Source organism: Danio rerio, chromosome 16, assembly GCF_052040795.2.
Source record: "Danio rerio strain M-AB ecotype USA chromosome 16, GRCz13ab, whole genome shotgun sequence".
NCBI lineage: Eukaryota > Metazoa > Chordata > Actinopteri > Cypriniformes > Danionidae > Danio > Danio rerio.
In genome coordinates this window covers 34,269,752-34,286,133 of record NC_141036.1, presented here as the reverse complement: position 1 = coordinate 34,286,133, position 16,382 = coordinate 34,269,752, and the positions used below count along the sequence as shown (strand labels likewise).

Below are 16,382 nucleotides of genomic sequence, written 5' to 3'. Positions count from 1 at the left end.
AAAATACAGGAAAATAGAAGTATTTAGTTTCACATGACCCTTGAAAAATCAAAGTAGCATGACGATTATGTGTTCTGGAAAAAAAAAAACAAAGAAAAAAAAAAGAAAAACATTATTTATGTTGAAAAAGAACTGCATTTATTTAACTTAAAATCTTTTATTAAATAAGGTTTTACTGTCACTGAAAAAAAAAAAAAAGTTGTGTCCTTGCTGAATAAAAGAAACTGCTTCTTTGTAAAAGTAAACCACAACAACCAAAAACACAATGTGCTTCTATGCCATTGAATGAACAGTATTGAAAAAATGCCAAATGCAATATTTCTGCAATATATTGTGATACATTGAAGAACTATTAATATACATCTACACAGCTCTAAATATCTTTGCTGGTGAGTTCATCTGCATTAAAAAATTAAAGATTAATCGAATGATCTAGGAAAATCGTTGTAAAAGTTTTAAATAAATCAATTTTTTTTAGTACAAGAAATTACTACTTCAGTTTTTTTGTCTTCAATATTTTATTTTTAGTTGAAGAGGTTTATTTGTAATTATTTCAATAATTTAAGCAGATTTTTGTAGCAAAAAAAGGGGTTTCAGATTATGTTTATCGTATATGAATTGCTTTGTCTGTGTTAAAATATCCTCTTAACAATCGAGTTTGAGTTTTTATAGACCAAATTCCCACTAATTTAACCATTTTAACTAGTACAATAATAAAATATTTTATTTTACTGTAAAATGAACTAACTAATGTACTAATAATATTAAATATTACAAAGCAATGTAATACTACAAATTTCTCATTTTCGAAAAGGCTGGTGGCAAGCAATAATATGCACTTCTCATTTCAGTTGTTTGTTTCCGTTCAAACACACACACCTCAGGATTTCAGGTGTGTAAATACCACACTCAAACTTCATGAACACAAATATTTACTAAGTTTATCACAGCATGTGCAATGTGATCCATATTCAAATTTCAATTTTATTTAGCTAAATCCCTTCGAAAGCCTAAAAAATTGCCTAATTGTTACCATGACACCCACATAAATCACCAAAACCTCACTTCACAGTTTCTGTCACATCTTAAAAAAACATGTTGTCATCTTTCATCCCCACAGACAAACCAAATGGGTCCTTCATTCATAAAACGTCTGTTTGTGTGATCTCCACATACCAGTTAATGAAGCTATAGACTGTCGTCTCAGGACTGTGACACTCAAAACAGCGGGCCAAAGCTAACAGAACGAGCGCTCAGAGAAAACAATGTCTTTGCTGAGATGATGATGAAGGCACTTTCACTTAACATTCATTATGGGCAGATTTCGAACCAAATCTCTACAAATCCACCATCGGAAGCTGCCCAAATCTCAGGGCATCTCAGAGCGCAATCTGCTCTTCCAATCTGCTGTGCGAGAATGAGACACTCGCTCAAGCCAACTCCTCACTGACAGCACCCGAGTCTTCACAAATCCCCCGTCTTACTCCGTCTCAGCTAGGGATGGGTGATATGGGTTTTAAAAAAAATGTTAATGCTATTTCTCTAGTATTTATTGTGAAAAAAATTGACAATTATTCATAAGTATCCACTTAGAGATTAAAAATACTTTATCCTTTGAGAGAAGTACTGTCTTTTCTATTTTGTTAAAACAAAAATAGGTTGTTTTTGCCAACACACAGGTAATGTATTATTTGTTTCATTCATACTGGAGGCTAGAGGGCGCCCTCATGCATAAATTGCACATACTGTATGCATCAGAGAAGTAAACACATTCAGTCATCACTATAGCGGAGTAAAGAGAAGATACTTACACAGTGTCCTTACGTGTCACAACAGGATTCCAGTGACAAGACAAATTTGTTTGTCCACATCAGAAGTGACAAAACAGAATTTTAAAATACTAGAGCCATAAAGAATAGCACTCCCAATGAAAATGTAAGGTTTATAATCTACCTAATGCAAATCAAACCTCTAACATTATTAAAAGTATATAAGAGTCTGATATTAGTTGGTTTGCACTTAGTTACAGTTGTAACTTGTCATCACGATAATGAAATTCGGTACTGAAATTTTAAAAACGTCCATTTCCAACTAAAATTTGAGTGCTGTTAAGTGCTGTTGATTCGCTGATGAATCAAGTGATCTTCGCGGCTTTAAAGCGCTCCAGTGTCCGTATGTCTGTGTTTACACTCAGTCAACTGCGATGAGTTCGATGAACTGATGACTTTCATGGCCAAGCTCAGTCATTTCTGTTGATCACGTGAACATAATAGCAAATAAGCAGGTGTTTAAGACCAATCTCAACAGCACTCAAATGTTTGCGGGAAAAGGACAATGTTAAAAATTTCTGTAAGAACACTACTTTTTGTGACAACACTACAATATTGTGACAACACTACTTTTAACATTCATTTTAAAACGAAATGTTTGGTATTTATATATTTCTAAATATATTATATATTTTTTTATATATTTTTTTAAGATCTGAGGTAAATAATCTGCTTCTGCTATCAGTATTGCAACAAATGTCAGGTAAAATGATATTTAAAATCACATTAGTAGCATTTGATACTGACCTAAGCTCATAATCAGCATCAGAGGTAATCATTGTCATAGTAGTTTATGCAGCTGTTCAGCCACGACATGGCAGAAATAGAAAGTAATTGTAAAATTTTGCACATGGTTATGGCAAAAAAAAACTCTTTTAAGTGAAGTTTCATAAACTAATTTTGAGAGGAACACATTATATGATTGAGCATGACTGTCTGCTCATCTATAATCAGTAATAATCCAATCAGAGTGATCCTAGCTTACAATAAATGGACCATTTTCTCCCTATTCCTCTTTCTTCGTTTTGGAAGAATCCCCCCTTCCACCCCATCTCCTCCTTTTGCTCCCTTTTCTAAGGAGGAGCTCTTGAGACCTACCTGATCTTGGATCCCCTTACATGCTTACTGACCGGGCGGGAGCCTTGGGCTCAAGTATTTCTGGGTTCTCTCCTTGGATAGCATGAGAGACCTGACATAACCGCCCAGCATATCTAAGTGGGAACTCTTGAAAAATGGATAATATGTCAATGGAAAATGTTGTGTAGTTAGGATACAGTGTTAAACTGTTCAAACATGAAGACAATAAGCACAATTTATGGTTTATCTGTATTCTTCAAATCACCCTGGGTATTTTATAAGTAGAATTTGTAGATTCCAGACTGCAGATTTTATTGTTATTACCGCTGGTGAACTAATTCACACCATTGGGAGCATTTTACTTGTATATTGCAAAACAAAATACAGTATATCACCCATCCATAGACTTCGCTGAACCCTCTTATTCTTTTGGTCAGCCCATTTTTCTATCTATATCTCCCTCTGCGTCATTTTCACTCTACACACTTTATTCTTTGTTTGTCTCTCGCCCCATTTTGCTTCACATAAAGACATGCTGCAGACACAGAGGAAATGCAGCAGACCTCCAACTGCTTGTTCTGCATCACCAGAGAGTTATATGAATTACAAAAAAGAAAAATTGATCTAATAACAGCCATGTTTAATATTGCAAAATGATCTTCAACTTGCAAATCCCCTCCAGGGCAATGTGAATTAGTTATGCTCATGTAGAGCGGCCTCTTAATTTGGTGAATTCTGCAGAACTACCTGCATTTGTTAAATTGCTTTCATATGGCTGAACAGCGTGAGAGTGCGAAAGTGGTAATTGCAAGTGTTCAATACTTTTACGTTTTTTATAAATTGTTTTATGATTTTAAGTGACAATCACCTGGTTATTGCTGGACACAAATCTACATGTACTCTTCAAAGCAAAAGACTAGATTTGGGTGCAATCCAAAGCTTGGTGTGGAAAAGCCAAGATAAAATCTGGCATTTAAAGAGATGGTTCAGTCAGAAATAAAAATTCTGTCATTATTTACTCACTCACTTGTCGTTCCAACCCATATGCTGTTTACGTTTTTTCTGAAAAACATTTAAAAAGGGAGATATTTTGGAGAAAAAAAACTTCACAAAGGTTTTTATAGTAAACATGCTTGTTAAAGGGGTGATTAAACATCAATAGTCACAGATCTTTTCTTCAGCATTGGGAAGAACACCCATAATTAACAGTTTATCAAAAAAAATGTTGGTGGGACATGGACTTCAATGAGGATTCATCAGATGTTTGGATGCATTTTTTATAAAAGATTCAGTCTTGACATTTTGATTAAATATTACAAAGTCAATGAAAATAGAAGCATATGCTGAAATATACAATGTGCATTTAGAAAACAGGCTAGGCAAATTTAAATTTAGTTTTACTTTAAGGTTAAAAAGAATACAAAGTTTTGAAAGTGGTAAGTATAATGTACACTACCTGACAAAAGTCTTGTTGCCTATATCCAAAATTTAAGGAACAACAAATAATGACCTGTCTTCTAGTTGATCATTTAGTATCAGAAGTGGCTTATATGAAAGACAAACGCCTCTAGATTATGCTAATTTTAGCAAAATAAAATATGATCATGCCTTTTTTTTAATTATTTAATAAGGACAGTAAGGGCTGACTTTGCTTAGACAAAAGACTTGTCACAAAAATAATGTACAGTATAGAATATAAAGTCATAGTGCCATGGAAATAGAATTAATATTGTATATGACTGCATCCATACATCTCTGCAATGACTCAAATAACTTTATTATTTTAAGTCATCTGGAATGGCAAAGAAAGCCTTCTTGCAGGACTCCCAGAGTTCATCAAGATTCTTTAGATTCATTTTCAATGCCTCCTCCATCTTACCCAGACATGCTTAATATTGTTCATGTCTGATGACTGGGCTGGCCAATCATGGAGCACCTTGACCTTCTTTGCTTTCAGGAACTTTGATGTGGAGGCTGAGGGTTGAGAAGAACCACTATCCTGCTGAAGAATTTGCCCTCTCCTGTAGTTTATAATGTAATCGGCAGCACAAATGTCATGATACCTCAGGCTAATGATGTTGTCATCTACTTTGCAGATCTTTTGAATGCCCCCATACTGATTGTAACCCCAAACCATGATTTTTCCTTCACCAAACTTGACTGATTTCTGTGAGAATCTTGAGTCCATGCAGGTTCCATTGGGTCTTCTGCAGTATTTGTGATGATTGGGATGCAGTTTAACAGAGGATTCATCAGAAAAATTTACCTTCAACCACTTTTCCAAATGATCATCTAGAAATGTTCCAAAGTCATACTCCTCACAAATCATCATCTTCAGTTAAATAACTCGAGCAACTAACTACAATCACTTTCACTTGAGTTCAAGAACCAAAACAAGCTAATTCTTGGACCAAATCTATTATATAGACAACATGGACAGAGGGCTGCAAGAAGATTGATGGTTCAACCCTTGGCTGTGCCAGTAGGCGTTTCGGTGTGAAGTTTGCATGTTCTCCCCATGTTTGTGTGGGTTTCCTCTTTGTGCTTCGGTTTCCCGCACAAGTCTAAAGACGTGGTATAGGTGTATTGGGTAAGCTAAATTGTCTGTAGTGTATGTTTGTGAATGACTGTGTGTGAATGTTTCCCGGTGATGGGTTGCAGCTGGAAGGGCATTCGCTGCATAAAACATGTGCTGAATAAGTTGGCAGTTTGTTCCCCTGTGGCGACTAAGACCCAAGGGACTAAGCCAAAAAGAAAAGGAATGAACGAATGAATATGGACAGAATGGCAGAATCATAACATTATGTTAGAACTCACTATAAAAAATACATGAAATGTTGCTGAATTTGAATAACTGAATTAGCTAATAAAAAAAAATCTAAATAAAAATTAAATTAAATTCCACTACAAAATAAAATAGAATTTAAGAAGAAAAAATCCAAAGACTCCTAACAATTTGTTAAAAATTTTCTTTCCACAAATTAAACGAAACCCTTTATTTCACACATATGACTAAATTTACTGTGGGGATATACATGTTTGCCTATTTAAAAAATAAATAAATAAATAAAATAATAAAATAATAATAATAATAATAATAATAATAATTAATATAATAATATATATATGGAGCTTAACAGAGATGGTCACTATGATCTGTTTAAGAGAGAATACAGCCTGCATGAAAATTTTCCAGCATATGGTTTTAAAACTACATGAGGGCGATTAAAAATGGAAGAACCATCATTTTTGAGCGAATTATTCCTTTAACATTTTGTTTACATTCAGTTTCAATTGGCGGGTTTTTAAACGCATCATAAATTCAAAGCGCAACAGACTTTGCACTTCAGAGCCAACACCACAAAGTACACCATGTCTGGATCAATGCAAAAAAATCAGTATGCTTCGACTAGTGCCGAGGACCTGGAAACCTGATCTTAGATCAGCATTTCAACACAAGACTGTTTCTCCCAGCACAAACCCTTGTAAACTCACAGTTTGCAGCAAACAGAATACGGGTGGCGCTCGGCCAACATTCCTCAAAGGCTTTTAAAGCGCAAACCTTGATAAGAACCCTGGCCAGCTGGTCAACCTTCGCTCCTCAGAGTTCACGCTGAGGCTGTCGGGGAGGAAAGGGCTAACAGCTAAACCATCAATCCTGTATTTTTTTTCCAACCCCTTCATCTTAAAAGCTGGTGTTTGAAAGTTAAAGTGTCCATGATGCTGATATGCTTTACATTACTTCAGCCAGTGGGTGTGCTGAATAGATCCACAAAAAAAATAAAAACTTGAGTGCATCAATAACAGTATATTTTGAGGTTACGTGATACTTTTGAGGAGTTCAGCAAGAGAATCACTGACAGTTAGTCCATTTTGAGTAAAGTCCATTTTTTTTCACGGTAAAAAGCTGAGGAGCCTTGTAGCAATGTGGATTTCAAAATAAAACTAGTGTTCCGTTTAAAAAACATCCCTAATGTAAAGGCTCTAACGTATATTTAATACATAACTTTTTCCAATTATTTAAAAAAATGTTTTTATAATTATTATTTTTGGTGTAATTGTAATTTAATGTTGTTAATGGGGAAGGGTTGGGAATAATATTTGCTTCTTCTTTATTTTCTGTAAAACTATCCTGTTACTTCTGTAAAAGTTTAATATACAGATAAATATATATACACTCACCAGCCACTTTATTAGGTAAATCTTATTAGTTCCGGGTTAAACCCCCTTTACTGCTTTCAATCCTTTGTGGCATAGATTCAACAAGGTACTGGAGATATTCCTCAGAAATTTTGGTCTTTACTGACATGACAGCATCACGGAGTTGTGCAGATTTGTCGGCCACACATCCATTATGCAAATCTCCTGTTTTACCACATCTCAAACGTGCTCGATTGCTCTATTATATATAGTTCTGGTGACTGTGGAGGCCATTTGAGTAAAATGAACTCATTGTCATGTTCAAGAAACCAGTCTGAGATGATTCACGCTTTATGACATGGAGCGTTCTCCTGCTAGAAGTAGCCATCAGAAGATGTGTACACTGTGGTCATAAAGGGATGGACATGGTCAGCAACAATACTCAGGTAAGCTGTGGTGTTGACTTGATGCTCAATTGATACTAATGGGCCCAAAGTGTGCCAATAAAATATCCCCCACACCATTACACCACCACCAGCCTGAACCGTTGATACAAAGCAGAATGGATCCATGCTTTCATGTTGTCGATGCCAAATTCTGACCCTACCATCTGAATGTTGAATGTTGTCCTCTGCTGCTGTAGCACATCTGCCTCAAAGTTGGATTTATGTTGTACGTTCAGAAATGCTCTTCTGCATATGTCAGTTGTAAGGAGTGGTTATTTGAGTTACTGTTGCATTTCTATCAGCTGGAACCAGTCTGGCCATTCTCCTCTGACCTCTGGAATCAACAAGGCATTTGTGCCCACAGGACTTTCACTCACTGGATATTTTCTCTTGTTTGCACCATTCTCTGTAAACCCTAGAGATGGTTGTGCATGAATATCTCAGTAGATCAGCAGTTTCTGAAATACTTTTCGAAAACCAGCCTTTTCAAAAACAACCATGCCATGTTCAAAGTTACTTAAATCAACTTTCTTCCCCATTCTGATGCTCGGTTTGAAGCGCAGCAGATCATCTTGACTATGTCTACATAGAAATTTATGTTAACGAGCAGTTGGACAGGTGTACCTAATAAAGTGGCCATGAGTATAGATGTATTGCAAAGAAAAATTGTAAAAAGCCCATAGACATTTTTGGATAGTCGTTATCCTTTCACTAATTGAGAGGTTCATTTAAAAGAAAAAAAAATTAAAAGACAATAGCACAAGTTGCTTTGAAACTTAAGTATCTGCTCTTAAAAATGGCCATGCGGTCATTGCGAGAGAATCTCACCCAAGTCTAAATTTATAGGGAAAAAAGAACATTCTGGAAACGTTTACGACAAAACAAATCTCTGTGAGCTATAGGCAGCGTTCCAGCATCTATGTGCTTATATTAACTGTGAAGAGAGATTTTATTACTGCAGCTTGGCTTGGTCTTACTTCAGAACTTTTACAGCTCTGAACTCGAGTAGTGCTGATTTAAAATCACCCTCCAATAATACAGCACACGTTCAGCTTTAGATTTCACTGCAAATGCTCATTTCTGGCATCTGCTTAGCATCTATTTAAAGACACAAACTCAAATCTGTCCAAACCGTGAGGAAATGTGCACAAGCTGAGTTTCGCACGAGCTCAGAGAAGTTTCTGAAAGAAACGTCTGATTTGCTGAGCTGCTGAAGTTTGATTAAGTCAGAACGCCTGAGGCAGGAGGTCTCATCATCCCAGATAAATCTCTGGAGAGAGAGGAAGAGAGCAGATCACCAGGGAGTCTTACTAAAGATAAATAACGCATGGACATCATTTCACCAAAACACACACAAACACATAAGGAAATAAAACTACTGAAATGCAGTGTCTAAAGAACTGAAAGTGTAAGGCTGAGACTAAGTTATGCTTTCGTTTACTAAAATAAAAATGCTGTGATTATTTACTCAACCTCAATATGTCTTTTTCATGACACTTGAAGCATTTAGATAGACTAGACCTTCTGGTTCTCATAGACTTAAGAAAAGGCAAAATAATCTTTGTGTTGAGAAGAAAAGGATATTTTTTACAAATGCTTATTTCAGTTAATTTTGCCAACCGAAAACTGCCGCTCAATAACTGAATTTTAATAGTTAACTGGTCGGATTAATATCAAACTATTATTTAATAAAAAAAATTGACGTGTCTATTTTGTATCTGACACATTAAAATTGCATTTTAAAATATTGATTTATTTTAACATGTGAACAACAGCATACAGAACTTATTACCAACATCTTCAAGCACCTGCAGCATTTTCAACAGCATAGAAAAACAGAATAAACTAAATAAAAATAATAAAATAAAGACCTGCCCTAGATTTTTTTACTTAAATGACAAGTTTAGATTACAAAACAAAAACACTGAATGAATCCTTTTTAAGAACCGGCATATGTTTGTTCAATCATGTGTTGAAAAATAGCAGGCTACCTCAAATCAATGCTCCATAGAAGGTATGCATTTAATTCAACAGAAACCCCACCTCTGCTTTCATTTGATTGAAGCATGAAAAAGAAGGACGCGACTGATGCAACGCTTTTTCCGCACAAACTTTTTTTCAACTGTGAGCGCACAGCACACAATGGCAAAAACGCGAGGCACGCAGGGCGCCGCAAAACACTAGCAGCCGTTAGTTTAAAACATGCCCCTTTCAATGCAAAAAATGCACTCGCTGTGATCAGCCTTTTATAAAGGCAAACTTTACAAATATTTTTCATATATTTTTTTTTATTTAACAAATACCATTAATCACGGAAAAAAACGCACTCTTTCGGTTAGTTAATCGGTTATTTTGAGCATCCCCAACCTTGAGGGTAAAAAACATAAATGCAGACAATTCATTTTTGTTGAGCTATCCCTTAAAGACACACTAATTATGTCCAAAGTGCTCAAATACAACTTTAACAAAAAAAAGTCAAAATTGAATTTAGAGAATTTAAATTTAGAAAATGCAAAGATTTTGAAATTTGCTAAAGATCACATATAGCATTTTCATTAAATATAATTTTACAAAAAGATGGGTTCAGACTTGGCTGGTTTATTTAGGCCCCGTTTACACTAATGCGTTTTAGTTTGAAAACGCATAAGTTTTGCTACGGTTACGCCATCCGTCCACACTACGCCGGAGTTCTCGAGCGCCGAAAACGGAGCGTTTCGAAAACGCTGGAGAGGCCGTTTTCATTCTGAAACGCTGCTGCTCCGTCTCAGTGTGGATGATGGAAAACGGAGACATTTGAAAACGGAGGCGGGGCTGCAGACATTCGCCTCTCTGATTGGGGCTTTTCCTGAATATTAAGTAGCCTAACACGCACAGTTCAGTCCTGCATCTTCTCCGTGTAAGTTAAAACTTCGCAAGTTTGATCATGGCTGCAGTCTCTTCTTCTCAGTTTGATATGGAAAATGGAGGACACGCGTCAATCTTCAAAGGGAACAGTGTACTTTATAACTTCATTCACATCACCCTGGCTACGTTGTTTTACTTTCTCAACAATAAAATGTAAACATGATATAAGGAACTGCCTATTTTCATTTTAATATTAACAACTAAACAGACAGCAAAAATGTTGAGGCGCCGTGCTGCAAATATGAGCGTCATCTTCACTGTGTGCATATTTATAACAAAACGGAGCCGATAACAACTGCCTCATTTCAATTTCAGTGAAAATACGAAACACACCCTCTCTTTTGCTGAATATCAGTTTTAATAATCGATAATGGCCATTATAAAAGTATAACATACAATAAGTTTATACATTATAGGAAATAAAGGCAAGCGATCAGTCAATATACAGAATGTACGTGCTTACATTAATCATTAACTTATCTTTGCGCTTAGCCAAAACACGTTACCTGAGAACAAGTAATAGATTCCAATGTCCAATGAATATGTCGTTAAATAAAGACAACAAGATGAAAGAAATATTCCGTTTAATAAATATAGTGAGGTTAGATCCAGCGGGAGATGCTTGATGAGAAGTCCGACTAGCACAGCTCTCATCTGGGTAGATTGGCTACAGCGCTTGCCTGAGAGTGTGTGTGTGGTCACGTGATGTGCGTTTTCAGCGTTTTGGTGTGGACGGAGAGCAGTTCAGAAACGCTGGGTAAAACGCGAGTGTGGACGCGGATCGTTTTCATTCTAAAACACCGTTTTAAAACTAAACCGCACTAGTGTAAACGGGGCCTTAGATTTAAACAAATTCTGGTGTTAATGCAACCCTAAAGGAAGTTAGAATCCAACTAAAATCATTCTCACTAAAACGGCTATCAAATACAATAAGGCAGATACTTGCAAAGTATTCTCAATTCCATCCAGTGATGTTTCAGAGCAATTTTTAAGACCTTTTCCACCTTATGCCAAACTTTGAACAACTTGGCAAGAGTAGTTTCCGTTCCCTAAAAAAAAGCATATGTAGGTCAGGATTTGGTTTCTACCACATTCCCCTCTTCTTCCCTCTCTTTCCTTCACTCTCAGAGTGCAAACACATTGACCCTGGTTGTCTTCCACCTTCAACTTCTCTCTGGAAGGAAAAATCAATGGCTTTGGTATGTAGGACACACAGCTCCTGCTTAGCCTTTGACCTTTCGACCCAGTCAGACAGCGTCAGAAGTAATATGTAGACTTGGTTTAAAGGAGGTCAAACATTTTTTATGTTTTTTTTAAGCATCTTCACTTGAAATACTGCAAACGCTAGTGTTATATAGCACTTATGCCATATTTATGTTCACTTGAAAACACTGAAACTCAAATTACGCTCCTTCCCTATTCGTATACTATCCATTATAAATAGTTTTTGAAAATATGGGATGGAACGATGGCTAAACTGAATTGGATATACTAAATTGATCGTTGTGTATCAGCGAGTGTGAATGAAAGAGTCTGTGGGCGCTTCCCAGCACTGGGGGTTTATGAGTTAAAGTACTATCAGTGCTGGGTTTTGATTGGAAGGGCATTCGCTGCATAAACTGTATGCCAAAGGAATTGGTGAGTCATTCCACTGTGGTAAGCCAAAGCATAGTGAGTGATTGAGTGAAGGCTGATTCATACTTCTGCTTCAAGCGCACGCATATGCTACACACATTCTACTTTTTTTTTAAAGTAGACAAACCTTACAAAACAACGATGGCAGCTTTGACAGCGAGTTGTTTCATAAACATCTGGCAAACACCCTTCTCTAGCCTGTTACAACAGAGCCACATCAGTAAAGACACCAATCAGAGCAATACTTAGAATTATAAAAAAATGTGTTGCGATGTGGTAGCTCTTCTCGACCCCCTTGAACTCTTTAAAATTTAAAGACTAAATGAAACTTAAATAAACAATATATATATATTTATATAATTCTTGTCAAATCTTGACCAATCAAATGCTCTCTAGTTTCTGACATTCCCCATCCTCTTCAGAACGATTCTTATTTGCTTTTCATGATCTCAACCACTCTCATTGGCAGAGCAGTGATAAACACAAAAAACTGTTGGCAGTTTTTTTTTTTTGAAGGGGAGGAGCTACTCTATGCCCCACCCACTCTTAATTTTTCAGTTTAGATTATGTCAAACATTGAATACAACTTTAAGCACTTCACGGAACCTTTAAAGCTACAAACAATAGTGGATATGCAAGACTGACATTTAAATCATTATTCATTAATATATTAAATCAATTGGATATTTCAATATTTATCATCTACAAATAAATATCATCTGCAACAATGTGAACGTTTATAAGGATGTGTTTGGTCATTAACTTGCATAATTCTATCAACACCTGAGGAGATTTCACAGAATGAAAGACCTGAGAATTGCAGCTGCTGCATCTCCAATATGGTAGGACATTAAATATGAAAAATGTGGAAGATGTGACAAGATGATTGACAGGGCATGTAACTAAGCAACTGAAGGGTTCATTAATGAGAAAGCAGTAGAGAATGTCCCAAAACTTGATAGACACTCAAAGGTATATACTTTTGCAAAAAAGTACATAAATGTAGGACGTAGCGCAAGTAGGCGAATAGCATTAGACTAATTTCAGGACATGAAATGTTAAAGAATAATTCACTCAAAAATTACACTTTTTCAGTACGTAGTCACCCTCATGTAGTTCTAAATCTATATGCAGAAGAAAATTCATGCAGACTGCGAACCTAAAATTCTCACTAGAAACACTTTATCTATCTTTCTTTCTGCCTTTTATTATAGGAAACCCACCAGGAGACCATTACAACAGAATAATAGCTGTGGAAACCATTCTGCGAAAGAAACATAATATTATTAAAGTAAAGTACAATCTGCCATTGTCCCCTTCCCATCTGCTGGTGGTGTATGATATGAGAGATTTATAGAGCAGTTCAGCATGTTAGTTTAACTGATGGTGCATTCTGTGTGATAATAAGCTGCCGATCGTCACAGAGGAATGAGATTAGCTCTTCCCGTCTATCTACACACTATTATCATGCTAATAGAGAAAGAACCAGAAAAAAATATCAACTAAATCTGAACTGAAAGCTCAGTTATGGTTGACTGTGGCTGAATGGTTTGCAAGCTTTGAGGAGGACATTTAATGATCACGTACTGTACGATACAGCCAGCAGTTAATTAACAGGGCACAAAAGGGAAAATATCCATCTGAAAGGTCTATCTTGTGGTATGACCCTAAAAAGCAGACAAACTGTATAGCTTTATTTATTTATTCATTTTTATTTTATTATATAATTTATGGTTCCTAGCATATGTATGTATATATATATATATATATATATATATATGCACACATACATATACACATATATGAGGTTCGAATATATATATATATATATATATATATATATATATATATATATATATATATATATATATATATATATATATATATATATATATATATATATATATATATATATATATATATCACTACCTACTGCGCCACTGCTTCACCCTGATTATTAATAACAACAGCATTATTAATAATGTATGCATGCATGTCATACATGTCATTATTAATATACACCATGAATATGTTTTAACTTAATTATTTACTCATATGTTATAAGTCACTGTGTTTTATGTGTTTATATAGTGCAGAATCATGCAGCCACCTTTAGTATATCCACACTGTAAAAAGGATGGACAAAAAAGGCAGCAAAGAAGAGCTTCAGAGCGCAAAGAAAGACCTCAATAGCCAACTAAATACGTCTGTAAGCTTATTTCACCCTATATTCAGGCTCATATATTCTATGTGACACACCCTGGGGAAGAAGTCCAGTTACTGTTAGTATATGAAGATGAGCCTCACTGGAGATATTTTTAGGGGGCCACTCTGAAGGGAGGTGTGGGCGGGACGGGGGGCAAACTTGATTATTTCATAAGAGTCCTGAACGCCCCGCAGTAATATCCACTGTGATCACTATATGATGACACGAGGGACTGAGAAGAGAGAGAAAGAGAGAGGAGGAGAGACAATCTGGGTATATGTGCCTGTAGTGAGAGATGCATTAGGGGTAATATCAGTCTCTGTGGTTGAAATGTGTTTATGGCGAGTTGTTTTTCATACATCAGAGATTGCTCCGCAGGGATGAGCTGCAGGCCAACACGCAGATAATGTGAGAAAGCAATAAAGCGAGATCAAATGAAGCAGCCTGGAAGCACTAAACCAGAAATGCATGTACGCGTCTGCGGGAGAGAGATATTTGCTGGTACCTGTTAGAGCACAAATAGCTTGAAAGGAATAAAGACCAAAAAAGGAGACTGATGTACATGAACGCATGCATTCCCCTTCCTACACGCATACAGAGTTGAGTTGAGTCATAGTATGGTTAATGGTGAGACTTACTTAAAAAATGTTGGAGTAGGGGTGGGCGACTTGACGATACAAGTCATCTCATATCTTGATAAGGATATATATGACAATATTAGTATCAATTCAATGAATTAACAGAAATAATACTGCTCATAGGCATGGGACGATAACCGTTTTAAAGGCATACTGCGGTTTAGAAAAGTCAATGTTTTAAATCCACCCAAATTTTCTGTTTACCATTCCTACGGTATTTGTAAGGTTTTTTTTTTTTATTGTTAGGACAACAGTATCTCTAACAGAAATGATATCTAAAGATGCTGTGATACATTATAAAGCAGAACATGCGCTTTCTGCTTCAAGCTGCTTCCAACTTTTTCTGCGGTCATGCGGTATTACGACATTATGTCGACAACATTGCCATAATAAACTGTGAGATACGTAAACTTGGGATTGCATACCGTGTATGTTGAGGTGCTATTTATTATTATATTCAATTTTTTTATATCTACTGTTTCACTTAAGTCCAAAAGTGTAGAATTAATGTTATTTATTACTTGATTGTTCAAGCTACCTTACAGAAGTGCTCTGTTTTTTAACAGAGTTGCTGAATGTTAAAATAAGTTGAATTAAATAAAATATAAGAAACATTCGTTATTCTTTTTCTATGTATAATAGAATTATGGAATTGGGTTTCAGTATTAAAAGATACTCAAAATCAAATGAGTCAAGGGCAAAAAAAACCTGATAGGGACTACACCTAGTGTCCGAAATCACCTACCACTCAGTAGTTACTTCATTTGAATTTGAATGTACTACTCGATCGATAGAAAAGTTTGTTTTTATACACTATGATATAGTATGAATGGAGCTCAGACATTGAACGAATGCCAATTTGTCATCATTAAGTGACATACAAGCTTCACTCCCATTCATGAGTTCTCTTGTGGTGCATCATGGGATAGCGTAGCGTCCATCCGATTTGCACTTCAGAATCTCACCGGAAGTAGTAGGTCATCTGGGTACTTCTCGCATACTGTTTTTAAAATTCTATTTATTTGGACATGTACACGTCTCACATATGTTTTTAGTGTACTATATAATATTGAAGTATGTGATTTAGGATGCAGATGTGTTCAAAGCAGAAAAAAAAGTTCCTGTTTTTAAATTTATAATAATAATTGTGACTATAAGACTATTTATAGTATTACAATATAAAATAATATAAACTATTTATAGAATATATATTTTTTACATTTTAAAATATATATTCATTCACATTTCTCACTTTATTTACAACTTCAAGGCAAATTTTTTTATTAAAATGTAGAAATATAAGATAAATATTCACTTAGAAAACACTTTTCAAAAACTCATGATTAAAGGTCCAACATAATATTAAAAACACAACTGAATAAAATGCGAAATGTAAATATCGTACTTTTAAAAGTTGCTTTTCATGACTGCATCCCTGTAATATTGTGTAATACAGTGCTCAAAAGTGACTATTTGCTGTGCTATTTGGGGAAAAATATCTAATTGT

The 16,382-nt window shown here is 35.5% G+C and overlaps 1 protein-coding gene across 3 annotated transcripts in view; it reads right to left on the bottom strand.

Moving 5' to 3' along the window:
- Positions 1–16,382, bottom strand: part of sema6cb (semaphorin 6Cb) — a 269,311-nt gene that overhangs the window by 236,588 nt on the left and 16,341 nt on the right. The window lies entirely within an intron of this gene.